Here is a 14,935-nt window from a genome sequence, read left to right as displayed (position 1 = left end):
TCAGTGAGGACCATCAAAGTGTGGCCAGCGGGGGCTGACATCACACTCCAGGACAGGTTCCAACACACAGACTGGAGTATGTTTGCTTCACAGGCCACCTGTGGCTCTCACACGGACATCGACATCTACACCTCCTCTGTTCTGAACTACATTAACACCACCATAGACACGGTTACTACTCAGAAACAGATCACCACATACCCTAATCAGAAGCCTTGGATGAACAAGGAGGTGCGTCTCCTGCTGAAGGCACGCAACAATGCCTTCAGATCGGGTGATGCACAGGCCTACGGCATTTCCAGGGCGAACCTGAAGAGGGGCATCAAAAAGGCCAAGCACTGCTACAAACTAAAGCTAGAGGAATACTTCTCCAATGCTGATCCTCGACGCTTGTGGCAGGGCATTCAGGCCATTACAGACTATAAACCCAGCAACTCAGCCCCCACAACCACAGATGTCCTCTTTCTGAATGAGCTCAACGACTTTTATGCTCGCTTTGAAAGAGACAACAAGCAACCTGCTGTCAAGATCCCCTCATCTACCGACCACTCGCCCATCATACTCACCTCCTCAGATGTTTGCACTGCACTGAGTCGGATAAACGCGCGCAGGGCTGCTGGACCAGACGGCATCCCGGGGCGCGTACTTAGAGCATGTGCAGAGCAGCTCGCTGGCGTATTCACGGACATTTTTAACATGTCTCTCGCCCAAGCAGCTGTTCCAACATGCCTCAAATCCACCTCCATTGTACCAGTGCCGAAACATTCTAGTCCAACATGCCTGAATGACTACCGCCCTGTAGCACTCACACCCATAATCATGAAGTGCTTCGAGCGGTTAGTCCTGGCACATCTGAGGGACTTCCTCCCACCAACTCTGGACCCACACCAGTTTGCGTACCGTAGCAATAGGAGCACAGAGGATGCAGTCTCCATAGCGCTGCACTCTGTACTCACACACCTGGACAAGCAAAACACATATGCACGGATGCTGTTTGTTGATTTCAGCTCAGCATTTAACACTGTCATCCCCTCTAAGCTAATCTCTAAACTTAGAGCCCTGGACATCAACACCTCACTTTGCAACTGGATTATGGACTTTCTGACCAGCAGACCACAGCATGTAAGGTCAGGCCACATCCGCTCCACTACTGTCACGCTCAACACTGGTGTACCACAGGGCTGTGTGCTGAGCCCCTTCCTCTACTCCCTCTTCACCCATGACTGCCGACCTATGTATGGATCAAACTCCGTTATTAAGTTTGCAGATGACACCACGGTGATAGGTCTCATCGACAACAACGATGAGACTGCCTACAGGGAGGAGGTCCAGCATCTGGCCACTTGGTGCACAGAAAATAACCTTCTTTTAAACACCACCAAGACCAAGGAGCTCATTGTGGACTTCAGGAGGGAGAGAAGAGGCTCGCATGATCCCATCCACATCAATGGGATGACTGTGCAGCCTGTTACATCCTTCAAGTTCCTGGGGACCCACATCTCAGAGGACCTGTCCTGGAGCATTAACACCTCCAGCCTGGTCAAGAAGGCTCACCAGCGCCTCTTCTTCTTGAGAACATTAAAAAAGAACCAGCTACCCAATACCATCCTGTTGAACTTTTACCGCTCTACAATAGAGAGCATCCTTACCAGCTGTCTCACAGTGTGGTATGGAAGCTGCACTGTTGCTGAGCGTAAGGCGATGCAGCGGGTGGTGAAAACTGCCCAGCGCATCACAGGGACTCCACTTCCATCCATTGAGGAAATCCAGAGGAAGCACTGTCTGCGTCGAGCTCACAGTATTCTTAAGGACTCCTCCCACCCGGCCCACGAACTGTTCTCTCTCCTGCCTTCAGGCAGACGGTTCAGGCTACCACGGACAAGAACCAGCAGACTTAGGAACAGCTTTTTTCCCAGAGCTGTTTCCTTGCTGAACTCCTCTGCCCCCCCCATTCACTCTTGATAATCACTGCACTGCACATATCACTTTGTACTGCACATATCACTTTGTACTGCACATATCACCTTATGTATAGCACATATCACTTTATGTATATATATATAACTTAACTTATTTGAACTGTATCCTGCACTTGCTGCTTATTGCACTTCTGGTTAGACCTAAACTACATTTCGTTGCCCTGTACTTGTACATGTGTAATGACAATAAAGTTGAATCTAATCTAATCTAATCTAATGCTGCTATAGCAGCTAGATACACTTTAACAGTGGAAAATGCCCTGCCCTTGTCCAACATGTCCTGCAGGAAACATAACACCACAGTAACCGAACACACAAAGGGCACAACCCGCCTCTGTTCGCACCACTGTTCAAAAACGCGCCACTTGCTGTCATACAGTGTGCGCGTGGATGGAGCCCTGGCACTCTGGATGGTGGTGATCACCCTGGCAGGGAGACCAGCCGCGTCCAAATTCAGCCTCTCACGGGCCAGACCCACAAATTCAGCAGACCTGGAGAGGGGTGGAAAATCTCCCCGCGCGCTTGTGACAGAAGGTCCCTGCGCGGCGGGAGCAGCCAGGGCTCGTCCCACAGAAGCTGAAATATCTCCGCCAGCCACGGCCTCCCAGGCCAGCGGGGGGCCACCAGCAGGAGAGTCAGACCGCCCTCTCTCACTCGCGAGAGTGTGGGGCAAATCAGGCTCAGGGGTGGGAATGCGTACATCAGCGCGTCCGGCCACGGGTGCGCCAGCGCGTCCACCCCCAACGGCGCGTCGCTGTCTTTCAGAGAGAAGAACAGGGGACACTGCGTGTCTCCGCGCGAGGCGAAGAGATCTACGGCAGCCCTGCCGAACCTCTCCCAGATCTGAGTAACCACCTGAGGGTGGAGCCTCCACTCGCCGTACAGGGGGTTCCCCCTGGAGAGGAGGTCCACCCCCGAATTCACCAAACCCGGCACATGCGTCGCACGCAGTGACGCAAGGTGCGCGTAACTCCAAAGAATTAATCTCCGCGCCAGACCGTGCAGACGGCATGAGCGCGTCCCGCCCTGCCGGTTGACATATGCCACCGCGGTTGTATTGTCCGTCCTGATAAGAACATGACAGCCCCGCAGGTGGGGGAGAAAATGCACCACAGCGTGAAAAACTGCCAACAGCTCCAGGTAGTTTATATGGGCGTCCCGAAGCCGTGATGGCCAGAGCCCATTGACCGTCCTGCCTTCGAACACGGCGCCCCAGCCCGTGAGGGAGGCGTCCGTGGTCACCGTCTTCCTTACGGACACGACACCCTGTGGCGCGCCGGACAAATAATTGCCCGCCCTCTGCCACCAGTGGAGAGCCGTGAGGCAGTCCTCCGAGACCGTGACAGAACGGCCGAGGTGCCGACGGGGACAGAGACGCAGCGCTGACACCCAGCGCTGAAATTCCCTCATGTTCAACAGTCCCAGCGGGACCACTGCCACAGTAGAAGCCATGAGCCCCAGCAGGCGCAGGCAGGTCCTGAACTGGACCGCTCTGCCGCTGCTGAACAGACCAACGCACTGTTTGAACGACAGTACGCGTCTCTCGGACAGTGAAGCGCGAAAAGACACAGAATTTATCTGGAGGCCCAGATATTCTACGGTCTGGGACGGAACCAGTGCGCTCTTGGCGTAGTTTATACTGAAACCCAGGCTGGTGAGGTGGGTCACCAGCACTTTCGTTTCGTGCACTGCCTGCTCGCGCGATCGGGCGCAGAGCAGATAATCGTCCAGATAAGCCAGAACCCTGACGCCCGAGGATCTGAGCGGGGTCAGAGCTGCTTCTATACATTTGCTGAACACACGGGGCGCGAGGCTCAGGCCGAACGGAACCGTGAGAAACTCGTAAGCCACACCGTGGAAACAGAACCGGAGATACCGCCTGTGGGCAGGATAGATTCCGATGTGAAAATACAGAAAGTCCACTGTAGTGAACCAGTCGCCGGGACGAACCGAGCGAAACAGGCCCTTGTGAGTGAGCATTCTGAATCTGAACCGCCTGAGGTGTTTGTTGAGAACACGCAGGTCCAGAATAGGGCGGAGCCCTCCGTCCCGCTTTGGAACCAGGAAATAGCGAGAATAAAAACCCCGCTGCATTTCCTCCATAGTGACGGGCCTTATTGCCCGTTTGCTCAGTAGGGAGGTTATTTCTGCCTCCAAAACCTGAGCGGCATCCCCAGTTGCCAGCGACGAAACCACCCCGATGAACGCGGGGGGACGTGCCGCAAACTGCAGCCTGTAACCTTTCCCTACCGTCGCCAGGACCCAGGGGTGAACTGCGCATGCGCGCCAGCTGTCGAAACGGCGCGCAAGGGGGTTCATCTGCCCCACCAGCGGCGCGTGAGCACCATCTGGTGGAGGCGCAGAGGCATGACACTCTCCGCTTAAGTTTCGTTTTCGTTCGTGCGCCTGCGCCCTCAGCCCTAGGCGTGGATGCGGCAGCGCCATTTTTAATGAACCCTGAGAACGGCAAGGGGAAAATGAACAGGGACAAACCCGCCTTACCTGCTCCACTCTCAAGCTCGACCGAACGAGCTGAGGGGAGGGCGTAAGTGGAAGCACGATGTGAACTGGTGCTTTGGTCCTGCAATGAAGCGGGGGAACAAAAGTGGCCGCTGAACATTGAACAGAACGTACTGCCGACGTGCACACCGTCGCCCGTTTTGCTGGGGGAGGGGCGAGCGTGACGTCGGTCAAGGGAGGGGGGAGGCCAGAGACCACGTGGTGCTGGCGACGCCCCTGGTGTGAGGGAAACGAATCCCTAGGTCTGCCGGCGCTTCTTACCGCTGGGGGGAGGAGCCGGGCGGTGCTGTGCAGCAACCGCCGCGTATGACGGCTTTGTCCCCTGTCTGGAGCTGGTAGCCCGGTGTTGAGCTCGGGGTTCAGCTGCCCTCCCCGTGGCTCGCGGGCCAGGTGACCTGAAGTCAGATCGGAAACCCCGGTGTTGAGGCGGGGGTCCCGGGCGGGGGGGCGGGGGTCCCGGGCGGGGGAGGAGCGTGCGGCGCCGGCTTGCGAGGCAGACAGAAGTCGAAGGCTTCTCCTTCTTTCTTCTGGAGATCGCATCTCTGCCGCATTGCCTCGACTGTTGGGCCGAAAAGGTTCTTACAGTCCACCGGCGCGTCGAGAAATTCAACCTTCTCCCGGTCGGTGAGACTGGATAAGTTTAACCACAACGAGCGCTCACCCGCGACGGCGAGACCCATTGTACGGCCACAACTCTGAATCGCGCCGCGTGAAGTGCGCAGATTCAGGTCTGAGATCATGCAGATCTCCACCCAGGTCGCTGGATCGGGGTTGCCAGAGTCCAGCTGCTTTCCCAGCTCCTCGAGCAGTTCGGCTTGGTACGCCGTCAGGAGCGAGGTCACGTTTAGCGCCCTGGCGGAAAGCGCGGAAGATTTAAAAATCTTCTGATAAATGGACGCGGTAAAGCGATCCATTTTACCTGGGAGCGACGGTCCTGTTGACGAAAATGAAGCCCTCCTGGTCGGGTGGAGGTGATGAGCCACCGAAGCCTCGACCGTGGGGGGGCTGGAGAGCCCCAGCTCCTCCATGTCGCCAATATCCAAACCCGAGTAGCCCTTGACGGGAACGCGGTTAGAAAAGGGTTTATCCCAGGACCGTCTGACCTCGGTCACACACGCAGGCACCGCGGGAAGCGATTGGCTGAATGCGGGCGGACGAGAAGGGAGTCTTTTCCCGTCGAAAAAGTCCCTCTCAACCCCGAGGTCACCACGGGGGGCTGGCCATGCAATGCCCAGCTTGGCCGCGGCTCTTTTACACACCTCGACCAAACCGAAGTCCCCCGTGGAGGGCTCGCTGCCCTGAGCGCTGGGAGGTCTAGAGGGCTGCGCATCCGGGAGAATGGCATCCTCGTCGTCCTCCTCTGGCTCGTCTCGGAGGAGCTGATCGTCATCCTCCTCCTCGACGTCCGCCTCCTCCCTGTCCGCGAACACGTGCTCGTCGAACAGCGGGGGCAGCATAGGGGACTCGGCGTCCATTATGTCCGCCCAACTCGTGGAGGCGCGGGGTGGAGGGGGTTTTGAGGCGCCCTCCGCCGCGGTGTTAGGCAGCAGACACGTGTCGGCGCGTGTGGACGCGGCGATACGTAGCCTCCTCTCCAGAGTTTTCACCGACATGGCTTTGCAGTGAGCGCAGCCATCCGGGTCCGCAAGCGACGCCCGAGCGTGCTTCACCCCCATGCACGTGATGCACATGGGGTGCGGGTCCTTGCCTGAGATACTGAAACCACAGGCAGCGGGGCAATAGCGGGACACGACGCCCTTTGTCCCGGAGGACCCGGCGGGAGAGGGGCTGGCCATTAGAACCTGGTGAGAGCTCCAAATGGCCGGGGACACTCGCCACAACGCGTTAGCGTCGAATTGAGTCCTTTCGCTTTATTTCTGCTTTCCTACCCCTCGCCTTGACGCGTTAGGCGGTATTCGGAGGGCAGCGGGGGGTGAGCCCACTGTTCCTCCACAGAAACTAAGACAAAGGAAGACCTCTCGGTACCACGTGGAGGGTGACCGCAGACCTGCGTTCTGCGGCGAGGTCCTTGACGGTTCGCCTGTGAACTGTAAGCAGGGGGCAGCCACAATCCGGGCACTGAGGAAAGACCGCAGATCTTCACGGGGAAGAGTGCGAGAAGGCCGTTCCGGTGGGCGGCGGCACCTGATATAGGGAGGCGGGGCTCCCGGGGTGCAGCTGCCATTGGTCCGTCTGCGACGGACGTGGTGTCATTGGTGCTTCCGCGATCGGTCACGCTGAGGGCGTTTCCCATAGTGAGATACCGAGCGAATGTTTGAAAGAGAACTTACAAATTCCCAAAGTGTATTGTTTTGTGGGTTGTGTCTGTGGTTTCTGTATTTAACAAGCATTTCTTTATCTGAAGAAAATTAATTTTACACTCAACTTTACAAACATTTCAATTCCACATATTACAAACTCTTCTTCAATCCCCTGTAATATACTCACTTCCTAAAATATGTTTTCAGTCCACTCACAGGTTCATCTCAGTGAAAAATTTCAACAGAAATACATATTACTGGAATATTACATTCATTCAATAGCTGCTATACCCCTTTACAGAATCAACACACATTCATACTTTCAACCCACCAAACAACAATTTTCATAATAATACACAACAGTTTTAACTCCATATGAATGCAATAATTACTTTCCATCACACAGCACATCAGTGGTCTTAAACATATGTACACATACACATAACTAATACATTCAATCTACCTGGCAGTAGTAACATAATCAAAGAAACGCGAATGGCGCGACCACCATTTCACTGAACTCCTGCGGTGTGTTTTTACTAACTCCTAACCACGTGATACCTGTCGCTTTTTCCGACCGCTCCTATGAGTAATTTCTCTATTATACCCAATGGGTGTATTTAGAAATAGTGGTGCATTATACTAACCTGTATTTAACAGAGAAAACACCAATGCCACCTCAAGTGATAGCTTCCACTGGTGTTAAAACCGAGCTCTTCCCTGAGTGTGTTCCAAGATGTGGGATAAAAATACAAGATACTCAAACACATGCATCTATTTATTACCAAACTTTTGTGTGCGTCATAGTAGCATCTAACTAAAACATGTAGACAACAATGAGAAAGACTTAACTAGTGATATGAGTAATAAATGTGCGAAGTAAAACAGTTCAAATATTGCTGTGAAAAAGTCAAATGGTTCATTAATAGATATTATTACAGACAGATAATATTACTAAATTTAACAGAGGTGGAGTGTGTGTGTCGGACCAGAGTGGAAAGTTCCTAAGTTCATGTGTCTGAGGGGCTGTAGGATGAAGTTGTTGCAGAGTCTGGCAGTGAGGGCCCGAATGCTTCGGTTCCTTTTTCCAGATGGCAGGAGGGTGAAGAGCCTCACGAAGCACTTCATCATGATGGGTGTAAATGCAACGGGATAGTGGTCATTGAGACACGAAACTGAAGACTTCTTCAGCACGGGCATGATGGTGGTGGCCTTGAGACACGTTGGAACAACGGCGGTGCTCAGTTTGCAATGTAACACTGTTGTTCCTGTCTTGTCAGAACTATTGACAAAATATTTGCAGTGAGTTTGGTGCAGGGAGGACCAGCACCAAAATCTCAAATTTTAACAATAATCATATATCTGAAACTTGTTCAGATCACAGATGCCGCTTTAGATGACATGAGAGAGCTGACTACTGATATTTTGTCCTGTGGCTATACAGGCATCATATCAGTTGCCCATAAGCCTGGCATTCTGTGGAATGTTTTTCTATATAAATGTATTTCTAGATTGATTAATTGTTTTATAGCAACTGCTCAATGCTCTCTTGTTCTTGTTCTCCCTTCCCTGATTTCCTGCTCGCTCCTTCGTCTTGTCTACAATCTCATACCTTGAGAGACTCTCCCAGCCCTGCTCTCCGAAACGAGGAAATCATGGATTTGATCAACTGGCCTTTCAATGCGATTTACAATACTTTTTTGAAGAGAAATCAAGCTGTGGGGAACCTGAGTGTCGTATTGGACCATATGCAGCGGGCTACGTCATGGACAGTTGAATGGGGTGCCTTGCAGCTCTTTCCTTGGGGAAAATCTACCTATTCAGAACCATGATAACCGGTCTTCTGCTGATTGGATTAGGCACAGCCCTGGTTTAACAAAGATTAAAAATGGTGAAAGCTGCTCAAAACCCCACAATGCTGGCTGGGATGAGTGGGCGGAGCTGCTGATGCTCAGACTGTAATGATCGATCACAGATTGAACAACATCACCCTGCAGTGTGTGGGGACGGTGCTTTGTTCAGTGGCACCTGAGTGGCACCTTGGTAGCTCGGGATTTGAACCAGGAACCTTCTGATTTAGGGGCCGCTTCCTTAACTGCTAGGCCACCACTGTCCCTTAAATGGAAAACTGATAAAAAAAATGAAACTCTGATCCTGTTTTCCATCCTTCCCAGTGACATACGATGCATGTTGATGTGGCGCCTTGGACATTTGTTTGGATGTATGGTGCCCTGTATGTATAAGGTGTATGTAATGAAGTGTGGGTGGATGTCGGCACCTAGTGGGGAATCTGTATAGTTAAGGTAAAACATATAAGAGGTAAAAACCATAACAAACAGACACTACACATTGTTCTGGCTGAGCAGTGTAGTTTCTCAGCTCGTTATGTTTGTTTAATTTGTAATATATTTTCTATCTCATTGTCTTGTATTACTCGCCAGTATAGTAGACAGTAAGTGAGTGACATCTACTGGACAGATTTGGTACTGAATATTTTGAGTTGGTTTGCTCAAAGACAGACGGTGGTTTTGCCCATGCTTGTTGAAGTGTGTACAGTGCTGTTTCTTGCGCTAGAAACCCTCGGTGTAGATATGTCTGTAAGTGATATCTGTTAACCGACACTTGTATGCTTATGTAGCTTTGTGAGATGTACGGGTTTGGAAAATGTCACATTTGATAATGTGACAGTGTTCTTTTTCATGTTAGCATTACTAGCCTGATGTGGACTGTATTTAGCTGCTTACTTTATGTAGTGAAATATTTTCTTTGTGTTTCTTTAGTTTTACGGTGGGATGAAAGACATCTGTGTGAAGCCATAACTTGTTGGAACAAACGAAATATACAGTAAAAAGTGAACTGAACAAGTGTACTTGGGCTTCATTCAGACCGTTTGCTATCTGCCTATACATTGTTGGGACACATCGTTGGGGCAGAATACTTACAATGAAAGCGAGACACAGGGCTGAAGTGAATGTTTATTTGACCGCTGTCGGCCACAGTGACGTTTCCTCGTTCATAATAAAAAAAAAAAGTTAAATGTTATTTATGCCAATGACCGGATTCGATCCGGCGACCTCTGGACTCTTGTCACAGCGCGCTACCGCTGCGCTACATTGGCAGAACAATTCTTAATGGTAAAATAGTTTATTTGACATGGGCTAATGTACAAAAGCCATATTTTGCCCGTGTCCTTCGGCAGCCATTACAAACTTTTGGGCTGCTGCTGCCACCTGCTGGTGTTTAACGCTCACACACCGGCGCGCACCGCAAGCGGAGCGGCTTTTGGCTCAACTCGCAAGGTCACGTGACACTCTTTATGCAGCCGCAAGGGGGCGCAAAGTCCCCGCTGCCTGCAAACAACAACAGCCACGCGAATCAGGGAAAAACAAAAGAGGAACAACAATCATTTCATGGAAGCGCCTGACGGACTGCACAAGTGCTCGCCTGTGCAACATTTCATTAGGCACCAAATAGAAAAACCTGCTGTCTTCACCTTAAACCAAAAAACAAAACAAAATTTGCGCGTGCCCACATCTTATGGAACTGCTCCTTGGTGCAGACGACCCGGGTTCGAATCCTACCTGAGACGCATTCTCAACAAAACTTTCAACTTTTAAAACGTGTGTGCCACAACACTCAAAAATTAACTAAAATAAAGGCTTTCAAAACAAAATATTCCTTTACAAACACTGTACCAACCATACAGGACAGAGTGAAATAGACGGGAAGGGTGGGAGGGGCGTTGTGTCAAACACACTTCAACACATTACGAGAAGTAACAACTACATTTCTTCTAAATGCCAGAAGACCACCAGCATTTTAGCTTGTGGGCTCTCCACATTTGTAACCATGGTGACATGGTTGAACTCTGCTTATTTATGTATTCAATAATTGACTTTTGTAAAAGTCAGACTATTTTGGTGTTCCTGCATTAGAAATACTTTCTGATACTTTTACAGTGATTTACTTAACATAGTTGAGCTGTGTACTTAATTACTTATGCCACAATGACACAGTAGTTAATTCCTATTGAGTTTAAGGACTAGCTGGCAAGACCTCGGCAGCATCCACTTATTTATTTATTTGTTTGTTTTTTTGTTTGTTTGTTTTGTGTGTGTGTGTGTGTGTCCAATATCTATGAAAAAAATAATTACAAAAGATTAGTCAAATGCATCAATGTATTGACACCAATAAACTATACACAGCAAATGTCTTGAGAGGACCACCATGTGCTCTTGGAGGTTCCTGGTCTACTTCTGACGGCATGTCACCAGCAGATAGCGGATTGCACACAGGCGGGGGTGATGAGAACTGTGTTGGGCCCTAAAAATGATTTATTCAATAATTTATTCCCACTCCAATAGGACTAATATTATGAAAGTGAAAGTGAAGTGATTGTCATTGTGAAACACTGCAGCATAGCACACGGTGCACACAACCGAATGTGTCCTCTGCTTTTACACCATCACACTTTGTGAGCAGTGGCCAGCCATGAGAGGTGCCCTGAGATCAGTGTGTGGGGATGGTGCTTTGCTCAGTGGCTCCTCGGCGAAGCGCTTTACGGATTTGCTTGTCATCTGGCGTATATCGACATTCTTCCATCGCAGCACTACAGCCTGACACCTTTTGAGGTCTGAATGTCTGATGTCTGAAGAGTGTACTCCAATCCTTATAGATCCCCTCATCACACAACTTCTCAATCAACAGCTGCCATAGCTGTGTCAACTGGCTCTGCTGAGTCACTCTCTTCCTCCTCCCGCACATCACACATGTGATGTGCCTGTCACCAACACTGCCCTCTGTCCGTGCACCAGAGCCCTCAACCTGGCCATCATCCAGGCTCAGCGTGGCCCTCCCCAGGTCCAACTGGCAGCCCTTATCCTGCAGAAAGCCCAGAATGCATGAGTCCTGGACCTCTGCCACCCATATTTACAATTTACAGCATTTATCAAACGCCCTTATCCAGACCGACTTACAATCAGTAGTTACAGCAACTTAGGGTTAAGTGTCTTGCTCAGGGACACAATGGTAGTAAGTGGGATTTGAACCTGGGTCTTCTGGTTCATAGGCAAATGTTTTACCCACTAGGCTACTACCGCCCATATTTTATTCTTGCTGCCTGTATTAAAATTTTTTTGTGTATGTCTGATACACAGTTCATCAGCACTATGGTCCTCCTATAAGCTCTGCTGCTGCACAGCCACCAGGCAGATCAGCAGATGCACATTCTCATCAGCCTGCTGTCACAGTCGCCAAATATGATGATGAAATCAGCCAATGGAAATGTTCCCATTAGCAGCGACTTTGGATGAAATCGTAGGTAGAGTTCATGGGTTTATTTGCTGGTGTCTTCCTCTTGTAAGTCGCTTTGGATAAAAGCGTCTTGCTAAATAAAGTAAAGTAAAGTAAAGTAAAGTATCAGGATCAAGTCCAGCTCACTACTTTTCTGTTTGTGGCATCACCCACCTCAGCCTGAGCTTACAGACTCCAGCACTGACCTGCCTTCACCAAAGCATTTCCAGCTGCATTCATTTTTCTGGGAGCAATTTCAAAAGTCTCCCTTTTATGAGACAGAAAAACAGCATTGGTCAGAAGAGAGAAATAAGTAGCACATTACCTGCTACTTCAGCAAGAGTGTTATTTGTGTAATTCCATGTAAATTCAGCATACTTTCACAGCTCATTATAAAAAAATATTGATGCTGATTTTATTTGATTAACCCATGGAAATATACATACAATGTTTATGAAAAATAAAGTTTTTTATTAATCGTTGCTTTTATACGTTCATTATGCAGTTTAATTGGGTTTAAACAGCTGTGTCATAAGTTGGTGCATTGAATTTGAAATGTAACAATTGTTCTGGGAAGCATTAATTAAATAATAATAAAAAAAAACTATTTTTTTGTTTAGAAATACTTCATTTTAGTAAATTTTTTGAGTGTTGTGGCACACATGTTGTAAAAGTTTAAAGTTTTGTTGCTTTTGGTTGCACATAGAATGCGTCTCAGGCAGGATTCGAACCCGGGTCGTCTGCACCAAAGAGCAGTTCCATAAGATGTGGGCACGCGCAAAATTTGTTTTGTTTTGTTGTTTAAGGTGAAGACAGCAGGTTTTTCTATTTGGTGCCTAATGTTCCACAGGCGAGCACTTGTGCAGTCCGTCAGGCGCTTCCATGAAATGATTGTTGTTCCTCTTTAGTTTTTCCCTGATTCGCGTGGCTGTTGTTGTTTGCAGGCAGCGGGGACTTTGCGCCCCCTTGCGGCTGCATAAAGAGTGTCACGTGACCTTGCGAGTTGAGCCAAAAGCCGCTCCGCTTGCGGTGCGCGCCGGTGTGTGAGCGTTAAACACCAGCAGGTGGCAGCAGCAGCCCAAAAGTTTGTAATGGCTGCCGTAGGACACGGGCAAAATATGGCTTTTATACATTTGCCCATGTCAAATGTACTATTTTAACATTATGAATTGTTCTGCCAATGTAGCGCAGCGGTAGCGCGCTGAGACAAGAGTCCAGAGGTCGCCGGTTCAAACCCGGTCATTGGCATAATTAACATTTAACTTTTTTTTTTTTTTTTTTTTTTTTTTAATGGACGAGGAAACGTTAGTGCGACCGACAGCGCTCAATTAAATATTCACTTCAGCCCTGTGTCTCGTTTTTGCCACGATGCTACAATGGTGTCACGAGTCAAAGTGGGAACTACGATTTCACACACGGGAGTTCGCAGCGAATATGGACAAGACGGAGGAGGTGGCGTCACGTGGGGGACAACGTTTACATGGACAATTTTGTACGCGTCATGCAGGAGTACAGCGGCTGCCTTCGTTCTGCGTTACGGCTAATGGAGCTGGCAGGGCTGGAGGACAGCACGGTTCCCGGGAGCGGACCCGGATTTCTGACCGAATTTATTAAAAATACAAGAGAAAATATATGCTCAACCTATCTATAGTTTATGGCAAGTTTTTTTATTCATAGATGTAAATATAGTAACAAAAAAAGCCTTCTTTTAAAAAAATTGGGTTAAATTTCAAATGTTACCTTCATACATAACTAAGTCTTCCAACCGGAAGGCTATAAAAACCATACGCTTTTTGAATTAATTTGGTCTCTCTGTTTAACTTATATTTCTTCTTTTCGATTCTTTTCTCCAAATAATTGTATATAGACTCTGTATTGTTTTCATTTTTATGCTGCTGTCTCCCTGGTTGATCGTGCTTCCTCTGGGAAGCTGGAGGTGATATGGTGGCCGTGACAATTACCTGATATTTGTACTATTGCTACCATGTACTGCACTAACATTCTGTGTTTGTGTCTGTCTGTGTTTGTCCATGTAGCATCCATTTGCTGATCGGTCTGATCTGACTGGATCTGTGTTTTCTATACAACTGGATGCAAAGATCTTTCTCCTCCACTACCTTACTCCATAAAATCCATTTTACATCCTACATCAACCCTGAAGGTGTATTTCAAAATCCTTCTGATGTTAAGAAATAGGATCAATATTTCTACTGTGATGAATAGAACTTCCTCCTTCATTTGGAAGTAAATTAATCTTGACATACAGATTGTGAAGCTGGATTTGGGGTTCCGTGGTCTGGTACCAGTTGTGTACCGTTTGTTGACCTTTTCTGTCTCCTTCACATGGGATTCGTTGTTTGGGCCAGGAGCTTGAAGCAACGGGAAACACACTGCTTCTGCCTGACCTGCAGCTACCTGATCCATCTTGGATGGAACCGGACCTGGAGCCAGCTTTACACTGTTTTCCAAACAACTGCCCTGACAAAAAGTTCCCATACGGAGCAGCACTCATCTTCTGCGTTAGTAACATTGCTGGTGTAAGTACTGCAGGACTGTCAGGGTCAGTGGATATGGGGACAAGAGGCCTTGTGTTAATAATTGCCATCACCTTGGCCATAAAGGTGCTTAACACTTCATGACTGAGACGTGTTTGTTCAGTTTGTGACATTGCATCTAGAATTCGCCTGGCGACCCCTATGAGGTGCTCCCATGAGCCTCCCATGTGAGATGCGTGAGGGGGGTTGAACATCCAAACACATCCTCTCTCCTGCAGGTACTTTCCTACTGCTAAGTCTAGGCCCAGTTCCATACAAGCTCCAACAAAATTAGTGTCTCTGTCTGAGCGCAGAAGCTTGGCTGGGCCCCGAATACAGAAGAATCTTC

The sequence above is a fragment of the Denticeps clupeoides genome, chromosome 8, assembly GCF_900700375.1.
Source record: "Denticeps clupeoides chromosome 8, fDenClu1.1, whole genome shotgun sequence".
Lineage (NCBI taxonomy): Eukaryota > Metazoa > Chordata > Actinopteri > Clupeiformes > Denticipitidae > Denticeps > Denticeps clupeoides.
Note: the sequence above shows the minus strand (reverse complement) of the source record.